The 23,722-nt window shown below is 22.6% G+C and overlaps 1 protein-coding gene across 1 annotated transcript in view; it reads left to right on the top strand.

Annotated features, from left to right (window-relative positions):
* Positions 1-23,722, top strand: part of LOC123290462 (eyes absent homolog 1-like) — a 69,349-nt gene that overhangs the window by 32,721 nt on the left and 12,906 nt on the right. The gene's annotated exons all lie outside the window — the stretch shown is intronic.

Below are 23,722 nucleotides of genomic sequence, written 5' to 3'. Positions count from 1 at the left end.
ATTTTGTTTAATAAAAAGTTATTATTAATTTAAAATGTTGTCATATATGTATAAATGAATGAATGAATGTGTGTTGTTGTATAAATGAAGTCTAAAACCATACTCAACTCAGTCAACTGAACCAATTCAACTCAACCAACCCAGCATTATGTTGCGTGTTATGTATAAAGTTTTATAAATTATTTTTGATTCAAGTCTTATAAATATCAAATTACTTGTCAGCATCTCGTTATGCATCGATAATTCTTTTATTTTGCTTCGATTCACCGATTTATCTCTACATATACATACCTAGTTAGTAAGTAAGTTATAAAGACACATATGTTTCAAAGTAGAAGGATCTAACTATGTTTTAAAACCTTAAAAATCCCTTTAAGGTTTAATTAATAGTTATATACCTATTAATATAGTTGATTTTTTAACATAGCATGTTTTAATTAATAATACAATTAATTTATTAAAATTATAGAAAATTGTAAGGGGGTTGTGTACTATATAAAAGATTCGGCATTTACTGTCAACACTGCTTATTATTTAAATTTTCTTAAGTCTTAACTATATATTCTAATCAACAAGTTCAAATTGTGGAATATCCCAATTATCCCAATACAACCTACCTGATAAAAATAAAATTAAATTAAATTAATAAAAATGTAATTGTATACGCTTGTGAATTTAATTTTTATCTATAATAAATCCAAGTAACTATCCAAGTGTAACAAGGGTTACTTATTAATCAATTTCAACAATTATAGATAGGTATACCTAAATCCTTTTTAAACATAGCAGCTTCAATAAGATAGATTTATCTATGTATAAGTACATATCTACCTACTTATTAGGCTACAATAAACTATATATTTCTCAACAGCTTTACAATTTCTATACATAATATTATTATAATTTTAATATATTTTAATCTATTTTAAAGAATATAGCTAAAAAACTATTTTTTATTTTTTTTGTTAAACTTAAGACAAACCAACATAAAACAAATGAATAACATCATACATACATAAATAGTTATGTACATACAGCTGTATAAAACAAATGACAAGTGAACAAAATATTTTATAAAAATAATAATAAAAGCATTTTAAATATAAATAATAATAATAAAAGTAAAATAAATGAAAACAGGCATATAACAAACATATAACAAAGTAAATGGTAAATGAATGTATCTACAATAAATACCAATAAAACTAAACCAACCACCAGCATACATACCTATACCATGATGTACATTGAAATTTATAAAGAAATAAAATGAAGATGTATTATATTATATGTGATGAATACAATAAAACAATACAATAAAAATACAATACAAACATAATACAATACAATACATACAACATAAGTATTATTGTATTGTATTGTGTTATGTTTGGTGGGTGTGGCTATGTTGTATATATACATAGACATAACAGATAGAGAGAGAGAAAGCTTGTTTATTAAGTAGATGCGATATACATGCGATACAAGAGAGAACACTCAACAGTAAGTTCCTATGTGTCCTTATTTAATACATATAATAAGTATAGATGTACATATGATTATGACAAGGACACGAGAAGAACTAACTGACAGCCTTCTCTCTCATTCATAATATTGCATTCACTAACAACAAGCATTTATAACACACATCACAATATCATCATATCACTATGGCAACATTAAGATGTTAACCAATCATATTATATTATATACCTATTGTAGGAGGAGTTTAATACATGGATTATTATATTATTAAATAGATAGGTGTGTTTTAAATAAAACATATAAATATAATTATTATAATTATAAATTGATGGTGGTGGGGAGGAGGGTTGTTTAACACACTCTTTTTGTTTTATAATACATAACATATAAAGGTGGTGTTATTATAAATAATTTATAACAATTTATTTATATGTTTTATAAAAGTTATTTGAATGTTGTTGGTATTCATGAATGAATCAATATCAATTTATTGCTGTAGAATGGATGCTTATGGATGCTGTTTTTTGTTATAACAATATTGATTGTTATTTTTATGATTATTAATTAGTTATTATTGATTTTATTAATTTTTAATTCTTTTTTTTTTTACAATTACAATGTTTATGATTTGTTATCATAAAGTAAAAGAATATATTTCTTAAATTATACTTTTATTATTTTGTGTTACTGTAATCAATATATTTTATCTTTGTTAATTCTACATAAGTATTTCTAATTCAAACATACCGTTTGTAAAGCCGATCAACTAGGTCCAATCTGATATCAGAACATGACGTCTCCCATCAAACTATGCAACTTTTGTTAACTTTCCATCTATAAAAAGTTAGTAATGGGTCCGATTTTTGAAATCGAAATTTTCAATATATCTTTACGTTTCTTGATTAGGACAAGGCATTAAAACTAATTTAGAGAAGAAGTATGTATGTATGTTACTCAGTTTTTTTCGTCGTCGATATCGCACGAACAAAAAATAATATCGACCTCGTTTTGATGTAGATCGATACGTATTAAAAGCAAAATGAACCAAACAGAATTTCATAACATTCATTTTTAGTTTTTATAACTTATTATCATGCTAGGAAGTTATTCATATGGACCTCAATGGTATGTAGATATATATTAATATGAACCATCCTGTATATTATACTTTATAGATTGTTAGATAAAACTACACCCTTTATATATGTAGCTAGTTAGTTATTAACAACATATGATAAACATCTTATTAACACTTTAACTGTCATCAATGACATATCATTATACTTAAATAAGTATCTACTTGTTATTATCAACTGATGATGATCATGTGATCATGTTATAGTTTTATTTAGCATTCATAATGTTGTTAATATGTTAAACTGTTAATGTTATTGTTATTATCAACTATTTATTATATAATATAAAGGGTAGATGTATATCTTAGATAAATAGGTACTTTAAAATATAAATCTATTTACAATTCAATTATTAAAATATATTTTAATTTTTTATAATAATCCTCTCTATGCCTTAGAGTGACACAAGAACTTGATTCGTATGTGATTTCACAAATTTTTCTATTTTTCCCATTGACATATCTCCCAAATCAGAACTCAGATCAAAATTTGTTAAAGAAATTTTTCATTTGTCTTAATAAGCTTAATTTACTGGTATAATTTTCTGCTGTCAATTATAAAACACCCTATACCTATAAGTAAATCACATGATTTTATTTAATTATAAAATACTTGTAATTACAATAAAATAATTATATCTGTATAAAGTACACCCTATCCTTAGGGAATACTATTTATTATTTATTATTATTGATAACATTATAAAATATATTCTTAAATATACAGTGTGTTACATTTAAGATGAACACATCATTATATAAACACTCATTATGATGATATAAATATGTTGAAATTAGTTAAAATCAATTTAATTATTTATATTATTTCTCAAAAAAAAGGTGTAAGCAAATCATAGTCAAGTATTACAACTTGCTAACATATTGTTAATCTTATAACTAGTTGCTAGGTATTTATATAATAAAAGAATGATAAGAAACTTTTAAATCAACTATATATAATAAGTAAGTTACTATAATATAAAATATATAATCTATTTAGGTATATATATTTAAGTAATAAATTATCTAATTAATGAGTACTAATTGTATTATTATCAATTTTATAATAATAATAATAATAATAATAATAATAATAATAATAATAATAGTAGATATTTAATAGTAAACTAGATATATATTTTAAAATTTATAAATATTTATAAATATTTATACTTACAAAAATATTATATCATATTACAATTAAATACTTATCTATTAAATATTATATTTAATTATTATTTTAGTAGATATATGTTTTTAATAGAAATCATTAAAATTATATTTAAATTTAAAAAAATAAATAAATTTAAAAATATTATATAAATATATAGGGTGTCTACTTAAGTTGGTTACCTACATATGGAAAACTTTTTTATTATAAGGTTTACGAAAAGAACTTATTGTTTATAAAAATCTATGCTTTAAATAATATAAGGTCATTCACCTTTTTCTTTATTACATCAAATATACAGGCTGTCTACAAACTGAAAAAGTTTTATTTAAATATTAATGACCGTTTTGAAATGTAGACAATTTTAAACAGATAATAAAGAAATTATAATTTTGTAAAAGAGTAATTACATTTATAAAATATGAAGATGTCGTCTATGAACATCATTTTGAAGCTAAATAAAAGAGTTCTGTGTGAAATGGTGAACGAGATACAATCAATGGCCATCTGTTCTTATATACTAAATTAATTATGACTAATAAAACACTTTATCACTTAATAAATAAAATTGAAAACTGTACATATATTGTATTTGTGTACCTAACCTATCGTTGGTAACAAAGGATGTGAAGGATATATCAGAGTGATTTCTAGTTAATATGAAGCGCATGGGTATGAAGCTAGTTTTTATATAATATAATTAGTAATATAATACTTACCTACATAATTTATAAATGATTAATTATTAATATTTAGTTATAATAGTTGTTGGTGTTAAATTTTATCAAAATAATAATAAATAGGTATTTAATAATAAATAGTCTTTATTTAATACTTAAGTACCTAGATATCTAACCTAAGTATACTTACTTTATAGACTTAGATTGTTATTTTAGTTACAATCAGTCTTTAAGTAATATTAATCAAATTATTGTCATAATATTTATTGATTAACAAAGACAAATCATTTATTTAAAAGTATTTATTATACTACCTACTTAGATTATATTTATATTAGTTTTATAATTGTTTAAATAAATTCTTATAAAACAAGAAATTAAAATTAATTAAATATTAATAATTTTTAGTTAATAATAAATAATGGTTCGTAAAATAATTAATAAAAAATACTTAAATATAAAACAATATAATGATAATGATAATGATAATAGATCAATATCTAGTGATAATGATAGTGATAGTGATAATAGTAATATATTAAGTCAGGTAGGTTATATTTTATTTATTTATTTATTTAAATCTTATAAGAATATGAATAGATATTTACTAATTTAATAGTTATTTAAAATGATATTTATAATGTTGGGAAATGGTGTGGAAATTCGATTTAAAAATATAAAATAAGTTATGTTCCTTCAATTTATATTGAAAAAAAAAAGAAAATAATAATCCGTTATGCTCAACTAATTAAGAATGTATGAGTAAGGTAGTGGAAACACAAATTTAAAAAAATACTATTATTAATTATTATTAAATCTAAATATAATATTAAACAGCTGATATAATGGTTAAATAATAATAAATTTACAAATTAAAACATTAAATTAATTAATTAATATAGATATTATTGTTAATGATCTGTTTGCAGATCTTATACTTAGTTTGTTTTTAACATTTATTTTTTGTTCACACATAAATATAAATTTATTTAGTTTAGTTTGTCATTCATTTAATTCATTCATATTTATATTTTAATTTTAATTAATTCATTATTTTTTATACATCTATCTATATTAATTCTGCAACACATACTTATTTTAAATATTTAATTGACTGCAAAACAAACAAAAAATTAACATAAATAGTTATAGTTGATGAATGAATGAATGACACTCTGTACTTAAGTAATTCATATATTATTTATATATACAGGGTGGGTCATTTTCATCTATCAGATAAGATTTCTTTCTTCGAATCATTTATATCCAATTTAGATTCTAAAGGATAAGAGATAATATAAAACTTTAAATTAGAAAGTTGAACCTCAAAATAAAACTAACAATTTTTGTTCAAAACATTCTTTAGAAAAACGATAATTTTCAGAGGAAATGAGCGTTAACAAAAATGTAATACGCTTAAAATTTATCGATAAAATTGTTAGTCAAATTCATGGACACAAGCAAATGTCTCCTATTGCCTTTGATACCTATAAGTTAAAGCATTTTTCCATAGTTAGCTAGCTTTCTTTCAATTAAATGCAATAATGACATATTTTTAAGTAAAAAAAGTAAAGATTTTCGAAAAAATGTTTGTCTTTTTAAGTGGATCAACTTTTAAATTTAAAGTATTATTCTATATCTCTTATCGCTTATAGAATTTAAAACTATTAACTATTAAAGAAACCAAAAGAACTAGATCCAATCTGATGTTAGAACAAGATGTCATCCATTAAAGTGTACAATTTTTATTCAAGTTATTATTTTATTAGTTATGGTCCACCCTGTACATAGTACTTACTTACTATAAGTACATATAAAGTATAATTAACATAATAATAATAAAATGATGCAAATTTAAAAAATTAAAAAATATAAATTGAACATTAACCTAAAATTATTAATTAATTTGTATCAAACGTATACAACGTACAACGTACAACGGATGAACATATTTAAATATAATATGTTTTATGTTTTAATTTTAATAAGTTCAAAATGAATATATCTATTTGTAAACAGATCAATAACTTTCTTATAAATATTATCTAATATCTATATTATTTTATTTTAAATATTTCGGATGCTATGGGAAGGGGAGTTGCTACCGATAAACTTAATTAACATTTATTATAAAATTTTTATTTTATTTTAATTATTGTCTTCACTATGTCCCAAAACAAATAACAAAATATGTCAACAGCGTAGCTATGAAAAATCTAATCATCACAATCATATAAAATAGATTACAAAATAATTTGGATAATAAATATATTATTAACCTGTTTATTTTTATCAAAGATACATAAAATTGTATATAATAAATAAGTATTTAGAGGTTTCGTAAAGAACTTTGTTCCTAACGGAGGTGCCATGACCGCACTTTTTTTAAAATAAAATTTTTAATACCTACTTGATATGAAAGCAAATACTTGCTATCATGCTATATTGTTATTATTAATGTCTAGAACTGGTCTATAGCTTCATTTAGCCTACATTCATTCATTTAGTCTATCGCGATCGTAGTGTTTTACAAATTATGATTAACGTGTGAATTAATGGATGCTAAACCTACTTATTTAATTTTATTTTAGTCATTAAGTCTAGTCAGTCAACTTTACTTAAACTTATTTATATTGAGTGACTTAAAAAACTAACTTATTATTTTCAGCTTTAGACAAAATCGATTTAGCAAATCGACTATAAGTCACACTATTTATTTTTAAAAATATAGACAGAAGAAAGATTACAAAATTGAAGATGTGCATAATCCATCATTCAAACTAGTAAAAAAATCAAAGCTAATCTGAATAAAAAAGCAAACGCTACATTTATAATGTACAAAGATACGGTAGGAAAACAGTTCCTACCAGGTGTCCCACGATGCTTCTCTTTTTTTTATTTTAAAATTAAAATAAACAATTTTAATAAACACAGCCTGTACTTTTAGTGTGCATTTATTTACGCACAATAAACATAGTTACACACACACACACACACACACACACACACACACACACACACACACACACACACACACACACACACACACACACACACACACACACACACACACACACACACACACACACACACACACACACTTTAGATGACATAATTTAAGTTTACTTATGAATGTCTGGTCAAGATATAAATATAATTGTAACATATAATTATTATTATTTAAATTAATTTAAACTACATTAAATTTTATATTATATTATATTTTATTTTATTTATTTATTTAAATTTGGTTTTTAAAAACAAAAGGTCATACATATCAAGGTACTTCAATTATTCTCACATTAATATTTTTATAGATGGGAACTTAAATTTATTAAATAATATTTTGTATTTAATATAATGTATCTGTAACATGATTATGCTTACACTGGAACACATTGTAAACAGTGCATAATATCTTTATAAATATTATAAATGTGAAAGTAAGAATGTTTGTTTGTTTAATACGCTTTCACGCAAAATCTATTGAATGGATTTGAATGAAACTTAACAATCATACAGTTTATACATCAGAGTTACACATGAGCTTTATTTTATAAAGATTTAAGTTAAAAAAAATTAAATTAAATTTAATATTGTAAAAATAGTAAATGTAAAACAATTAATGACCAAACAAATTAAAAAAAAAAAATGAGTGTCCTCAAAAGAGGCTAAAGGAGAACAAGGTAAGTGAAAGCTATAACACGGTGGTTTTTACCAATTTTTACTTTAAAGCTCGCAGACTTTTTAATAAAGCTTTACAATAAAACAATCAAGTAACTTTACAACTAACTGTATTGATATTTATTGCTGAATTAACAACAAACAAATAATAATTTATAATTATTTAACACATTTGAATATTAATAAATATTTGATTTGTTTGCAAATAATTTATATACTTAACTGCAAGTTATGCAACTTCAACAATAATTATTTACTTACATAAGTAAATTTATTTTATCATTCATAGCATTATTAGCATTATTAGCATTACTATAGTAAGTTAACCATAAGAGCGTGAGAACTGTAACAAATGACAACTCACATATTTTTAATTTTAATTATTATTATTATTATTATTATTAATTAATTATTATGCATATATCTATATTCATATTTATATTTATATTTACTTCCATAATTATAAGTACCTACTTATTATGGAAGTTGTTTTTTATTTATTCAAAAGTTGTCAAGGGCAATAAAGACTTTCACTTACAATTACCGATAAACTTTTCGTCCTGGAACCTTGACAGTAAAACGGAAGTTCTAAATCCGTGAAAGTGTAGGTTTGCTGTCATGGGCTCCACGGTTATTTATGCGCATTTCCTACGAAAGTTATAGTTTTTCGAAAAGATGTTGTTAACAAAAATTGTTCGTTTTTTTATGAGAATTAACTTTTTAATTTAAAATATTTATTTAACTCTTACCAAACAAAATTTAAATTCAGTAGTTATTAAAACAATCCAAAGAATTAGATCTGATCTGATCTGATAACATGATGTCCTTATTCAAACTCTATAATTTGTTATTGAGATCATTTTAATAGTTTGCTCCTCTGATAAGATACTCATATGCATAAATTAAAATGATTTACTCTGTATGTAATAAAAAATGATAAATAAGAAGTATGTTTTTAATAATATTATATAGGTACAAAAATGTATTTTATTAATAATTTTAAATAGTTTTAGCATAGATAGGTACAATTCAACTGAAGTTTAAAGTTGAACATTATAAATAAATAAATAAATAAATAAATATAGGTAACTATTTAATGGATGTAATTAAAATTTATTTTTATTTAATTATAAAATAAAAATATAATTTTTAATAGTAATAATAATAATATGTTTGTGTTGTATTCATAGTTAGTTAATTTAAATTTATTTAACATTGATAAGCAGTTTTTTTGTTTTAATGTTTTATCAGTTAATAAACAAATTATACATACATACATACATGCATACATACATACATACATATTACATACATACAAATAATATTAAAGATAATAAATAAATATTTATATACAGTGTGTTACATTTAAGATGAAGACATCCTCATTATTTCGTTATTTATAAGAATAACGATTTGAAAAATTGCACAGTAATACAGAATGATGAACTTTTAATTCAGTTTGTTCTTTTTAGCCACGAATACCGGGTGGTCACTGGTTACGGTAACTACGGGAGCTCGAACTAGTTGAGCTAGTAATATTTACTTTTAAAAGTGTTTGAAATTAAAAAACTTTAAACATGAGCATCAACTTAATAAACTTAGTTTTTTTTTAAAACATTTTTTAAAAAAGATAAATGAATTTAAACTCATTAAAATGATAATTAATATAATTATGGTTGACAATTTTTATGTATATAGTTTGAACCCTAATGAAATATACTTAAAACTTAAAAACTAAAGGTATGCTGCAATGTAAAGCGATCAAATAAATACTTTCCTACTAAATTTATTTTGTTATGGAAATTTGATCTAAAACAGATTTTCGCAATTTATTTGTGAAACATTAATTTCATTTCATTTCATTTCCGTCTTTAAGTATTTAAATTTAAAAGAATGATTTATTTTTTGGCTACATTTTTTAAATATTTTAACGACTTTTTTTTTTATATCGTATGTGAATATGCACATACAATCCTTTATGTTTGTATAATAAATAAGGCACAAATGTCAAATATAAAAATCCTTAAATCAATTATTTAAAATATTTATGTTTTTTTGTTATAAAAACTAAATTTAAAATAACTTTTTTACTAAAATTATTACACTAGTATTTCTTTTTATCAATCGTTTCTTGTGACCCTTCTTTTAATGTTTTTTTTTTTGACCCCTTATTTCTTCATTTTTTATATAAATCAGGTGAAATAAAAATCAATAAATGTGAATTTTACCAATTTAAAGGTAAAAGTCTTATAATCCTTTACTTGATTTTTAACCCTTTAAAAATTTGATTTTTTTTTTTTTTTTTTTTTTGACAAATTGTGAGATTTTTATTAATTTGTTATTTATTTGTGTGAAGTTTGCAGGTGAAATATAAAAATTATTATAAAAATAATAATTTACGTAAAAGGTCATTTTTATTTTATTGCATTAAGGGTGAATTTTTTTTTTTTTTAATAATCTTAATAATAAAATTTTTATAATATTAGTTTTTTTCAACCTTTTAAATTGATTTTTTCAATTCTTTTTGGTGTATTTTAACAAATTGTGAGAGTTTCTTTATTTTGAATTAAGAAACATTTCCCAATGTATGAAGGTATTGACTTTAAAGGTTCAAAGTTGAATGGATCAATAAATTCGATTGAGTGAGGTCAAATTGTTACAAGGTATGTTTATAAAATGAATTCAACCCGTTCGAGTTCGTTCGTTATAGAATGTCGGTAAATCATAATTTATTTGTTATATTAGCTTAGTAACCGTCAACTTGCACTTTTACATTCAAAAGTGCGTTCTAAAAAAAGGTGAAAATTTAACAGTTTTAACAGCTCAGGACAAAAAAAATTAAGGTCGAGTTTGTAAATGAGCAACATAGGTCAATTTGGTCTTGGATCCATAAGACATATCTTGTTAACCGTCCGAGATAGAAAAAAAAGCTTAAACGCAAGAAATATTCCTTATAAAAAGTTAAACAACTATTAGGTGAAAGTTGCAACTAGCAGTCTTGAGAAACATTCTCATAAACAAAATAAATTCTAGAAAATACTTTCAAAAATTTTCGGAAACCAAAGAAATGACAGTGGAAAGATCGCCATAATTGTGTTGGTATTTTAAATACTTCTAATTTAAAAAAAAAAAATAATACAAGCACTGATATCTATACATGGTATTTAAACAATTTACTCAGTTGATTGTTTGTTTTATTATAAAAATAAAATTGTTATAATATTCTTTGATTAAAGTTTAACATAATTTTATTGTTATTTTTTATAAATAATATTTACAACAACTTACTTAAGTTATTATTATATATTTATTTATAAAAATATTAATTTTTTATTTTATTTATAAAAATAGATATTTAAAAGTTATTTGTAAAAGATGATGTTTTACTTTATATTTTTAACAAATAAAATAAAATAGTTTGTACAATGTTATGTTGGTAGTCTTTTTATAAAATAAGTGACAACTATTTCCTTTTTATTATTATTATTAATATTTAATATTTAGTAGTATTTTTAAAAACATTTGACATGTCATGTCATGTCATTTAATAATCTATTTATATATTTATGTATATAGTTATGTAGTTATTTGTATTTAATAAAGATTTAACAAATTTATATTCTATAAATATGTAAATTACACACTTTGTAGATACATCCATACTGTACTGTACTGTACTGTACTGTACTGTACTGTACAATACTGTTCAAATTAAATGAATCAATAGTTAGTTATATGTTAAAGTTAATTTATCTTTCATACAAAAGTTGCTTATTACATTTAACTTTTATTCTATCTAAAACGGTTTACAAAATGAGTACTACGAATCCAAGACCTAATTAACCTATGTTACCCATATACAAACTCTAACTTGTTTTTTACGTCCCAGGCACGCTATACAAATTTTAGCTTGATATCTTTGTTTTTTTTTGAGTTATTGCAATTACCAATCTAAGTAAAATCATTAGTGTTGTCAATAAAATTAAATTTAAATATAATACATATTTTAAAAATAATAATAACATGTTAATATTTTTAAAACTAAATACAATTTGTTTCACTACTCAATCAAATAAAAACATAAATATATATATTTTATATTTTATTTTATACATTATATTACATTACTTGTATATTTGTATATTTATTTTATATATAGTTCATTTATTATATAAATACATATTACTTACTTACTAACTAATCTTATAAGTATATTATAACTCACAACATATTTATTAAAATGAAAAAACATAAATTTTGGTTAAAAAATACAAATTGACAGTTTGTAAAACATTTTTGCATAAATTCTCAATATTCATGGCTTGAGCTAAATCGATTCAAAAAGTTTTATTTTCCGATAGCACATCGTTAGATTTTGAGATCGTTTTAAATTGTTGCACATTTTTTTGGATTTAGAGCGTGCGATAAAGAACATAAGTTCCACAAACAGATAAATTTTAATGTTTTTAAATAATTTATTTTAAATATACATCTTAATAAGTATTAATTAAATAAAATTAACTAGAATGCTAAAATGTAAAACAATACCTAAGTATATTGAAAGAAGTAAGAATGAATTGATGTTTTTAATTCTTTAACGCTCAATACTCAACGCTTCTCTAACAAACCAATAACCGTCACGCTGTACCGTCAACATTCTACAACATATACAAGGTGTTCCGTTAGTACCTTATGCTTTTGTTGCATCATGTAAAAAATAAAATTCTAGGACGAAAAGTTCTCTTCCATTTTTTTGATCCGATGCGCGGATAGTTAACTATTAATTAAAACAGGCAGTCAATTAGAAGCATTTTAATTAAAAATTAAAACCTTTCAACTTTGACGGAGACTAATAAATAATTTTTGATATATTAAATAATTTATTTTTAATCTATTAAAAATCATTAATAAGTCAGAATCAAGTGGTTTTAATTTTTAGTTACAATGCTTCTGGTTGGTTGCCAGTTTTCTGCCTAGCCAACTAGAATATTATTGTCTACCTGATGCAACAAAAGCTGGTGCAGTATTTACGGGACACTCTTTATATTGAATAAACATTGTAAATTAAATGTTTAAACAAGCGTTTAAAAAAAAAAAATAAACAAACCAAATATGTCGCTTGATTTTATTAAATTCCTTAGACTTTAGATCAATTCGTTACAGTTCTGGTCAACGACTATAAGTATTCGTTACATTAACTAACTAACTAACTAAAGTATTAGTACCAACCAACTTGTTTTAAAACTCAATACTTGAATTGAATTGAATTTACTTAAGTACAATAGGTACTTAAGTTAAGTTATAATTACTTAAGGAGGCCTCTTAATTAACTGAAAAAAAAGTACTAGCAGGAAAATTTGTTATTAAGGCATCAAATAAATACTTTGATTTAAGACAATATTTTCTTGCTAGACTTTAATTTTTAAGATAGCAAATACTTATTTTATTGAATCAAGGAGTACTTGCAGCCAGTGAAAGGACTTTCTTAAGTTTATTTTTTATCTGTGTTAAAATGTTGATGACAACTTCAAAAGGATTATTAATTACTAAATAAATGTTAATTATTTTACAATTAAAATTATTATTATTATTATTAAATAATAAAAAAATTGTTAAACTGACCAAAAGACAAAACACATTTATTTATTTAAAACTAAATTATTAAGTTATTCTTTTTAAAAATAAAATAAAATAAAAGAATATTTATTTTGAATGTAAAAAAAATATTTAAAATTCTTAGAATTGAAGTGATTATGATTTTGAATGTAAAAACTAAACATATGTGTTTTTAGTGTTGTTGTGTTGGGTCTGCTGTTGGATATGTTTGGGTCAAATGTTTTATGTAACCTTATGTTCTTTACTACAATTCAAAAAGGGTGACATTTATATTTTAAAAACTAAAAACATACCAAACTCAAACTCTAACTTTAAAACAAATGTACGTTTTTAAATTTTTATTTTGCATACTTTTTTATTGCAAGTATTCTTCTTCATCTTAACATATACAGGGTGCAGTCTGTTTTAAGTTGGCATATGCTTGAAATTTGATCAATAAATTTGTGTTTTTTGTTCAGTATATTTGAATAAAAATGGTCTTTATAGGAAAAACAAACCACTCTTATCGGATTAATTGGAAAATTGTTTTAAAAAAATACTTGGGCTAAACTGTAAGGTTTGCGGAAAAAAGTTTCGAGCAAAAAATATTACTGTTTTAATAAATAACAACTTTATAATTTAAAGTTTTCATCTATCGTTTACCAGTTATGGAGTAGAGTGATCTAAGTTAAGTTTAAGATGTGCACTTTCACACCCAATATTTTTCATATGAAGCATAGTTTTATTGAGTTTCAAGCATATGTATGTATAAACTTAAAAAGAGACACTCTGTACGTTACAAGCTACAAGTTACAATGCACATCATTTACACACAAATAATAGTTTTTATAAAACAATATGTTACCAAAAGAAAACCATTATTAAGATATTTCTAACGACATAGAAGACAATGTAATATCTTTTACAACAAGAAAAATTATAGTTCTGTAACGCTACAAACAATAAAAATCTGTTATTTATTTTTTTCAATCTCTGTGGGAATTCGCTTAGCTTACACAGGTCCTGTGCTACGAATTGTATGCAACGTTATTTTCTAAAGGAAAAAGGCGAAAAAGATTGCGTTCGTGGGACACTCGCTAGAAACGAAGTTCCTTACGTAATCGGTAGAAAAATAAATGTAAACGTTAAATAAATACCAATATACAATTTTATTAACTTAGTTTTCTAAATCTGTATTATACATTTAACATATTTTTGATTGCTGATCTAAATACAAAGTTATAAACGTATTAGTTATAATAATTTATTAAATATTTATAAATTTTTGTTTATTTGACAGCTAACAGAATAATAATGACTTTGGTTAGTGTCAATAGTACAAAAATGACAAACTTTGAGTACTATAATAAATAAAAAAAATAATATAAAGCAAATGAAAATATCGTGGTTGTCATGGATATGATACATACACAAACACAATAAGCTTATCTCACACTCTTACGTGACAATTTCTACCAGTTTGCTCACTATGTTAATCCGTCTTAAGAAACTTTGTTCTAAAAGTTTAAAAATTTTATCTGAACCAACACGGCCAATATTCCTAAAATTTTAATTAATATTTAGAATTTTTCCTGCGAAAACAGTTTTAATCGCATATCGTTAGAAATACTTTAAAGGATCACATACAAAATAATATGTAGGTGTAGGTATATTGTGCAACAAGTGTAACAAAGTGTTTACAATTAACTACAAACAGTCACGGATTTAAACACATGCATGTACCAAGTTCAAACTATTTTTACAAAAACAAGATTACTTTTCTCTTAAATAGTTGTTCATTGAATACGATACAATTTACTTTAAACATGTTAATGGCAATTTGAGTGCGACATATAAATTTGAAGCTCACAGGTAGATGGACATTCCCATTGCTTCCACCATAATTTGATACAAAGGGATTTTGTAATTGAAAGAAAACAAATTGCTATATTTTCTATGTAGAACAACATCTTTCAAATTAAAATTCGATCAAATTTGTATTTTTCTCTCACATTAAAATTAAATATAGTGTTTTTGTACAATTTCACAATAAATATAATAATAAAAATATAATTGTAATTTTTTACATATAATATAATATAATATAGAATAGAATAATATAAAGCTACAAATATACAATAACGATCATGGACGATCATATAAGACGAGACTACACGAATCACACACTTAATGTATCATTTGTTCATTTTTGTTATGAATCCATATGATATGATGGTATAACTTAGCACAGCACAGCACAGCATAGCACAGCTACAGACTCTACAGCTATAGCTACAGCTTCAGAGAGTAACCAAGTTTATAAAACTTTATATTGTAAGTTAAAGTTGAAGTGGAAGTTGAGTGTGTTTGTTATGTGAGTGTGTTTAAGTTGCTTTTATATTTAAGTATTATTACCTATATAGTAGGTACTTACTTACTGTGATTTTATATTAAAAAACAAGTGGTTATTTTTAAAAAAAACGAGCCTTTTATTATTGTATTCATTGTTGTACTCTTATCAATATGTGACGCATCATAAGTGTTTGTTTGTGACTCTTATTGTTTGTTTTAAGTGTGACAAATTTGTTTATTTTTAAAAAAATTGTGACAAAATTTATGCTTGGAAAATTATAAAAGAAAAAAGGTTTTTATTATATTTTTATACCTTTTTTTGTTATTACTTTTTAAGAATAATTTTTATTGAAGCATTCTTTAGAAAAAATAAAATCTATGGAAGATAGTTATTGATATAAATATCACGATACTCGAATTTCTCAACAATTCAACCCTCAATAGAAACCGAAATACGGTGATCAAATATATTTATTGCTCTAAGACTAGAAAGTAAAAGTTTTCTAATGAGCACGGTAACGATTTTAGATAACGTGTTTTTTATAAAATGGTAGTCAAGTGACAAAACGCCTAAAATATGGAAAATTCTAGTTTTGGGCATATTTAAAATCGAAAATTGGGAGAGCAATTTTTAGTGAAGCATTCTTTAAAATAAATGAATTAAAAAGTGATAAATATGAATAAAATTTGGAAGCCGACGCGATGCCAATCGATTGAATAGCGTCCACATTATAAACTGTGCAAAATAAATTATTGATACAAAATAGAGTTTTAGGTTTTTTTTTTTAAATATTTTTATTAATTTTATGAAGTTTTTTAAAAAAAGTTCATTGATTAAAATCGGTTAATAACTACAGGATGTCGCTAAATTGTCTTTAAATTACTCTACCACAAATAGTTTAACTCAATATAAGTTGATTTAGCTAAACATGTCCTAGTAAAAGTTATAGTTTTATATAGTTTTTCATACAAAATAACCCATATTAATCGTATAAGGTAATATCGATTCATGGATATAAAATGTTAGGTTTTTGGTGGCTAAAAATTCCTTCCAAATTTTTACGCCCATGGTGGTAAAGGAGTTTAAATATGGAATTTAACTAGTTACCTCCTAATTCCTATACAAAAAAGGTGCTTTGCATAAATTTCGATTTCTTCTCATAGTTTACTTAAAATTTGCAATTTTAATCTTTGATTGTAGCAAAATTGATGATTTTGGTGACGATACCCTCCGTAAATTAGCCACCACGTTCCAGGGATTTAAATCCAAAACACCGATATGAATAGTTAATGTTATTTTTATCTAAAACTTAATTTTGTCTCAAACTTGCTGCTATCAATGATTAAAATTGCAAATATAAGTATGTCGCGTCGCGCCGGTTGTTTTGATGAAACTCCAATTATGCAATTTTTAATAATTTGGTTAAATAAAATTAATTTGGTTATTGATTAATTGATTGGTTAGTTTTAAATTAACAAAACAAGTGTCTTACACACACACACACACACACACACACACACACATATTAATTAATTTTTTTTTAGAAGTAACTAATTATAATCTAATAATATATAAAAATCTGGTGTCATGCTGTTTGTATTTAAATTCTTTTGAACGATTGAACTTGAACAATTTTAGTGAAATTTGTTTTTATACATTCGATAGGTGTGAGAATAGGTATTTAAATGTTTTGTACCCTCCTACCCCTACTCTAAAGTGTTAAGGTTTTCTTAACTTCATGTGATTGATAATATATACAAAAATAATTCTAATTATTCTTCTCACAAGTAGTATGTTAGAAATGTTTCTTTATAAATTGAAAATCAAAAACTTAAATAAATATTTGATCTAAAATTGTAACTTTAATATATAATATACCATAATTGAAGAACAAAAACTAATATAATTAAAATTTGAAAATAAAAATTCCTTTTGTACCTACGGTATATATATGATGTGTCAAGTTCAAATCCGGCAGTGTACAGAATCCTTATACACACTGTACGTATTAGTAGGAAATGATATTTTGCATAATTCAATTTCTAAGACGAGCAAATGGGACATAGGTCTAATTGTTCTAGAAATAGAAATTTATGTTTAGCAGGTAGACTAAGCCGACGGGCTAAGCAATAATATATAAGTTTTTAATGAATAATTATAACTGCAGGTGATAATTTAGATTAATAATAACTGATCAAAAGTTATAATCAAAATTAAATTAATTATAGATGAAACAAAGTTCACGTGATCAGATAATTTTATTGATAATAATTAATTAAATGTATAAATTCACTTAGATACAAATAAATATTTTTAATAAAATTTAAAAAATTTTAATGATTTACTATTAATTTCATGGAATCATGAATCAATTTTATAAAATTCTTAATAATTTTATATTCAAGTATTTTGCATTTAATTAATTAGTTTACTTATATTTTATTTTATTTTAATATCTATTAAATTTAATTACTTACTTATTAGTTATTTAATTTTAATTTTAATAAGATGGTTTTTTGGTCACATCTTGCATCTCACATGTCAACTAAGATAGAAACACATCTTTGTCTTTGTATTCATGGTCAACATTTTTTATTTTTTTGTCATATATTTTTTTTTTTATTATATTTTTTATAATTTTTAAATATATAATTTTTTATTTCCAAAAGCAGTCAATCTGTTGTTTTATTTTAAAAGATTTAAGATAAAATTATTTTATGTTCTACAAAAAATATGTTTTATTTTTATTTTTAAAGAAGGGACCAGACGAGATCAGATCAGACCAATCAAATGACATTTTTAATTTTGTTAGTCGGATAATTCAAATATTAATAAAATTGTTGTAAATTTAATATTTTATTTACGAAATTTGATGAAATTCAAAAAGAATAACATTAGTACTGCGTCGCGTCGGTTGGATTAATAGTCTATAGTCAACAAGTTCAAATTTGTGAATTGTAGAAATAATGGCCTTAAAAATATGTGTAATCGCTACATATTTACAAATAATTATTTAGTTTATCTTTATATTTTATGATAAGTTTTATAATTTTTTTTATCTATTATTGGATTTTATTTTAAAATAATTATATTAAAATTAATAAGAATAATTAATTGAAATGAATTAAAACACAATAAATAATAAATATATTTTAAAGTTGTTATTTTATAAAAATGATTTTTAAAAACACTTGTTTTTGTATTTTTTTAAATATTATTTTTGCTCTGTTTTTTTTTTTTTTTTTTTTTTCAAATAATATTTTTATGAATGAACAAACAACATATTAACATCAGTCATTTATAGTTTGAACTATAATAAGTGATGTATGATGTATATGATGTATAATGACGTCATAACATCTGGTTAAAATTATATTTTGAAATAAATAAATTAATATTTTTATTTTTCAAACTAACACAACACTGTAAACTTAACTTTAAATATTTTAAGTAATTATTAAGGTTATTCAATTATAATGTAGCTTATTAATTATAATTATAAATCAATAAATAAATAATTGATTTATAATTATAATTTAAAAAATGTATTTAATTTTATATAAAATATATGTTATTATTTAATACACACAATATTAAACAAACTAATAGAATACAGCAGTATAAAACAAAATTGGTCCTCACTATCTGTCTCTGTACCTATCATGATCTTTAAAACTACGCAATGGATTTTGATGCAGTTTTTTCTATTAGTTATAATGATTTAGAGTAAGTTTTTAATGTATAATATAGCAAAGAAACACTAATAATTTTAAAGATTTCTAATGTAATAAGCACATTTTTGTATATAAAGACATTCTGTAAGTAGTATATATTTAATGTCAGCATTGCACTCGTGTAGGTTATATTATAATTTTTAATAATTAGGTATTAAATAGATAGATATTTAACAATAATTAACAATTAAATTGAATTGAATGCAATGCATTATTCTTTGTTATTTTTATAAAATAATATAATTGATGATATTTAAATTTAAGTAGAGAGATATATTGTAATGTGATTGAATAACCTTAATAATATAATTAAAGTTAAAGTTATATAGTTAGCTGTTACATCCTGTATGTATGGTTTACAATGTGTGTTGTATAACAAGTGGCTAATTATAAATGTCAAGTTAAAATAACATAACATAACGTACAGTTAGTTTAACATTAAAATGTTCTTTTTATATTTTAAAAATATTAATTTTAAATAAATAATAACAAGTTACAGGTCATATATCTATCATATATAAAAATAAATATCTAATATCTAATACTCACGTTAAAATATGTATTCTAAATTAATTATAATTAATATTAAGTATTTTAAATAGATATACTTTGACCGACGGTCAAGCATTAATTAAAACATTCAATACCTACTTACCATATACATCAACGCGACGCTTAATATCTTTAAGTTTATGTTAGCACAGACCTGAATTTACATATTTATTCCAGAAAAATAAGACAATAAAAAAGGCGAACAGCTTAAAAAATCCAAGTGGAGTTTTTTCACCAAGTTTGTCTTTATTTAGATGTAAAATATGTCTATAATGAAAAGTTCATTGCAAAATCATGTGTACAAAACAAAAAATTTCAAGGTCAAAGGTCCTAATCTTTTAAGTTTAGTGCACTTTTAGTCATAACATCATAAAATTTGTTCATGAATTAATTTAAAATAAAAAAAGTTCTCAATATATTTGGCTGAAAATAAATGAAACATTTAAAAAAAAAATTGATAATATAAACAAAGATAATCCCGTTGAAAAACTTTTTTATGTAGAAAACCTTTATTGTCTTGGTTGAATTGAGCCAAATGAACCACGGTCCTAGGCGACAAATGAATAGAAAGATTAAAATATTATTGTGTATATGTAAATTCACACACGTATAATTACATTACGTTACGTTACGTTACGTTACGCATCTAACTATGCTATGTTATGTTATAATATTATGATAATCATTTTATAATATTTGGCATTTTTTCAAAAAAATAAACATAAAATTTACATTATTAATAAAAGTTAACAAATCAATAATTAATATGTCAATTATTAATAAACCTAAAATCCATTGATTGACGTTACAATCAAATATTAGATATAACAATACCTACTGTTTATATTTACATATTCTATCTATTTATTAAATTATTAATAAATATGCTTTCAAATTTAAAAATATGTACAACGTTGTTCAATTAGTTGGTACCACTTAGCAATTAAATGGAAGATACTTTATATAATAAAATGTTACCACTTAGCAATTAAATACGTGTATTAAGTTTTGTGTCAATATTTCATAAAATATTAATATTTAAGAAATTTTAAAATTGAAGCTCTTTTTATAAATATAACAAGATTGGGAACAATAAATAATAATAACAATAATATCTAATGATTAAAATTAACATGTGTGTTATCATTTATCTCTAAGTATCTATCTATAATAAGTAGATATTATAAAATTATATAAAAATATTTTTAAAACAAATAATTAAACTAAATTAATTTTTATTAAAAAAATATATAAATAATAATAATAATACATATATATATATATAATAATAATAATGAAGAAAGATATTTATAAATGTAATATAAAACTATAAAATATTATATTTTTAAAATTAAATACAATCAATTTATATATTTAAAAATAAAAAATGATTTTATAAACAAACTAACATAAAATAAAAATAATATTAACAAAATAAACAATTATATAACAATATACTAGCTGACTCTCTAAACTTCTTTTTACCTATACAATTAATTTATTGATTAACAATTATTTATTTGATTAAGAATACAATTGTTATGTAGTTTAATATATTTTACTTATATTAGATATTATATTTATTTATGTTTGTAATTATCAATTTATAAAGAAACATTTCTAACATATTGATTGTGAGAAAAATAATTAGAATTATTTTTCTTTGAGTAAGGGTAAAATACTTTATGACTAATTCTTAATGCTGATACATATCGAATGTACAAGAAATATTAAATAAAAATCAGTCAACCCGTTTCTAAAAAGAAATGCTCTACAGAAACACTGTGACACCAGATTTTTATATATTAGACACACCTACTAGTACTATCTAGAAGTACTTATAATATAATAATATTTATTTTAATTTAAATATTGTAGGTACATATTGTATTGTTTTAAAAATTAAAAAATATTAAATTACCAACGCAACGCTACGTACAGAACATACACATTGGTAGATATGTACGTAGATACTGTTTTAGTTTAATTATTTATATTTTATTTATTTATTTATTAAAAATAAAATAAAAACTGTTTTATTTTAATCATATTTAAAAAAATATATTTATGGTATCTACATATCTACCTACCTACCTACCTGCATGCTAGATATTAATGATTATTATTGATAATATTTACAATAATAACAACAAAATTATATTGGATAATATTTATTGAAAAAATTCGAACCAAAGCTATTTTAATTGTTTTTAATTATATTTAACGGAAGCTACAACATTATTTTTATTATATTCTCATGAATATGTATATGTCGAAACTCCCTGTACATCATTATAAGTTTAAAAATTTTCATTCAAGTTTCTAATGTGGTGCAAACTCACACCCTTTATAGGGACACTAAGTATGGAATACCTGGATCCGTGCAGATGGGGGGTCAAAAAACCAACTTAATAATTTTCTTGTCTAACGATAAATTTGCAACAATTTAAAATGTTGATATGGTCAGAAAAGTTTCTTTAGTATATGTAATTAATCCCATCTCCAGGGATCCTAGTATTCCATACTAAGTTTCCCTATAAAAATGGTTTGTATCACTTTAAAAACTTAAACCTTATTAAAACTTATTAATATTTAAATATAAATTTATAATTATTTATTTATTTTCAATATTATTTTGGGTTTTTTCAAATCTATAAGTTTATGTAAGGAGTTTCGTATCTACATGAGAAGATAATTTTGTCTGCTAGCGCCTCCGTTCATTTTTTTTTGCGTTTCATTTTACAGTTATTTTATTTTTATAGTTAGACACACAAAACTATATAATTCTATATAGATTTTATTTTTATTAATTTAATTTAATTCAATTCATCTTTGTGGGTTTTAACATTTTACAAGTTCCAAGTTACAACATACAACTCAGTTTAAGATCATAAAAAAACTCGTAAAATAAAATATAAAAATTCTTTTAAAATTCCAATTCAAAAATTTTCTTTGATGTAATTATATCAACTAGGTCGACTCGTGCGGAATTCCACTCTCACAGTTACCGTAGCCTGTATGGCTCTACTCTATACCCATAACTAAAAGCAACAAACCAAATTTCGTAGAAAAGTGGTGAAAAAAATCAAAAGTCCTTCAATTAATATTAGGAGAACATGTATTTAAAATAATAATTATATATCTAGAGTATTAGGAGTGCAGTATCTAGAGTATTAGACAGAAAAAACTTTCTAGATTAACAATATATAAGAATTATCTACGTTCAACTAATACTAAATTATTAAAAATGAAAAATAAAAACATATAATTAATTTATATTTAATTAATTAATATAAAATTTAGAATAATACCAATTTTATATAATTAGAAGTA

Source organism: Chrysoperla carnea, chromosome 1 (genome assembly GCF_905475395.1).
Source record: "Chrysoperla carnea chromosome 1, inChrCarn1.1, whole genome shotgun sequence".
Classification (NCBI taxonomy): domain Eukaryota; kingdom Metazoa; phylum Arthropoda; class Insecta; order Neuroptera; family Chrysopidae; genus Chrysoperla; species Chrysoperla carnea.
The sequence above is the reverse complement of the archived record's forward strand: the minus strand, read 5'-3'. Positions and strand labels throughout refer to the sequence as shown.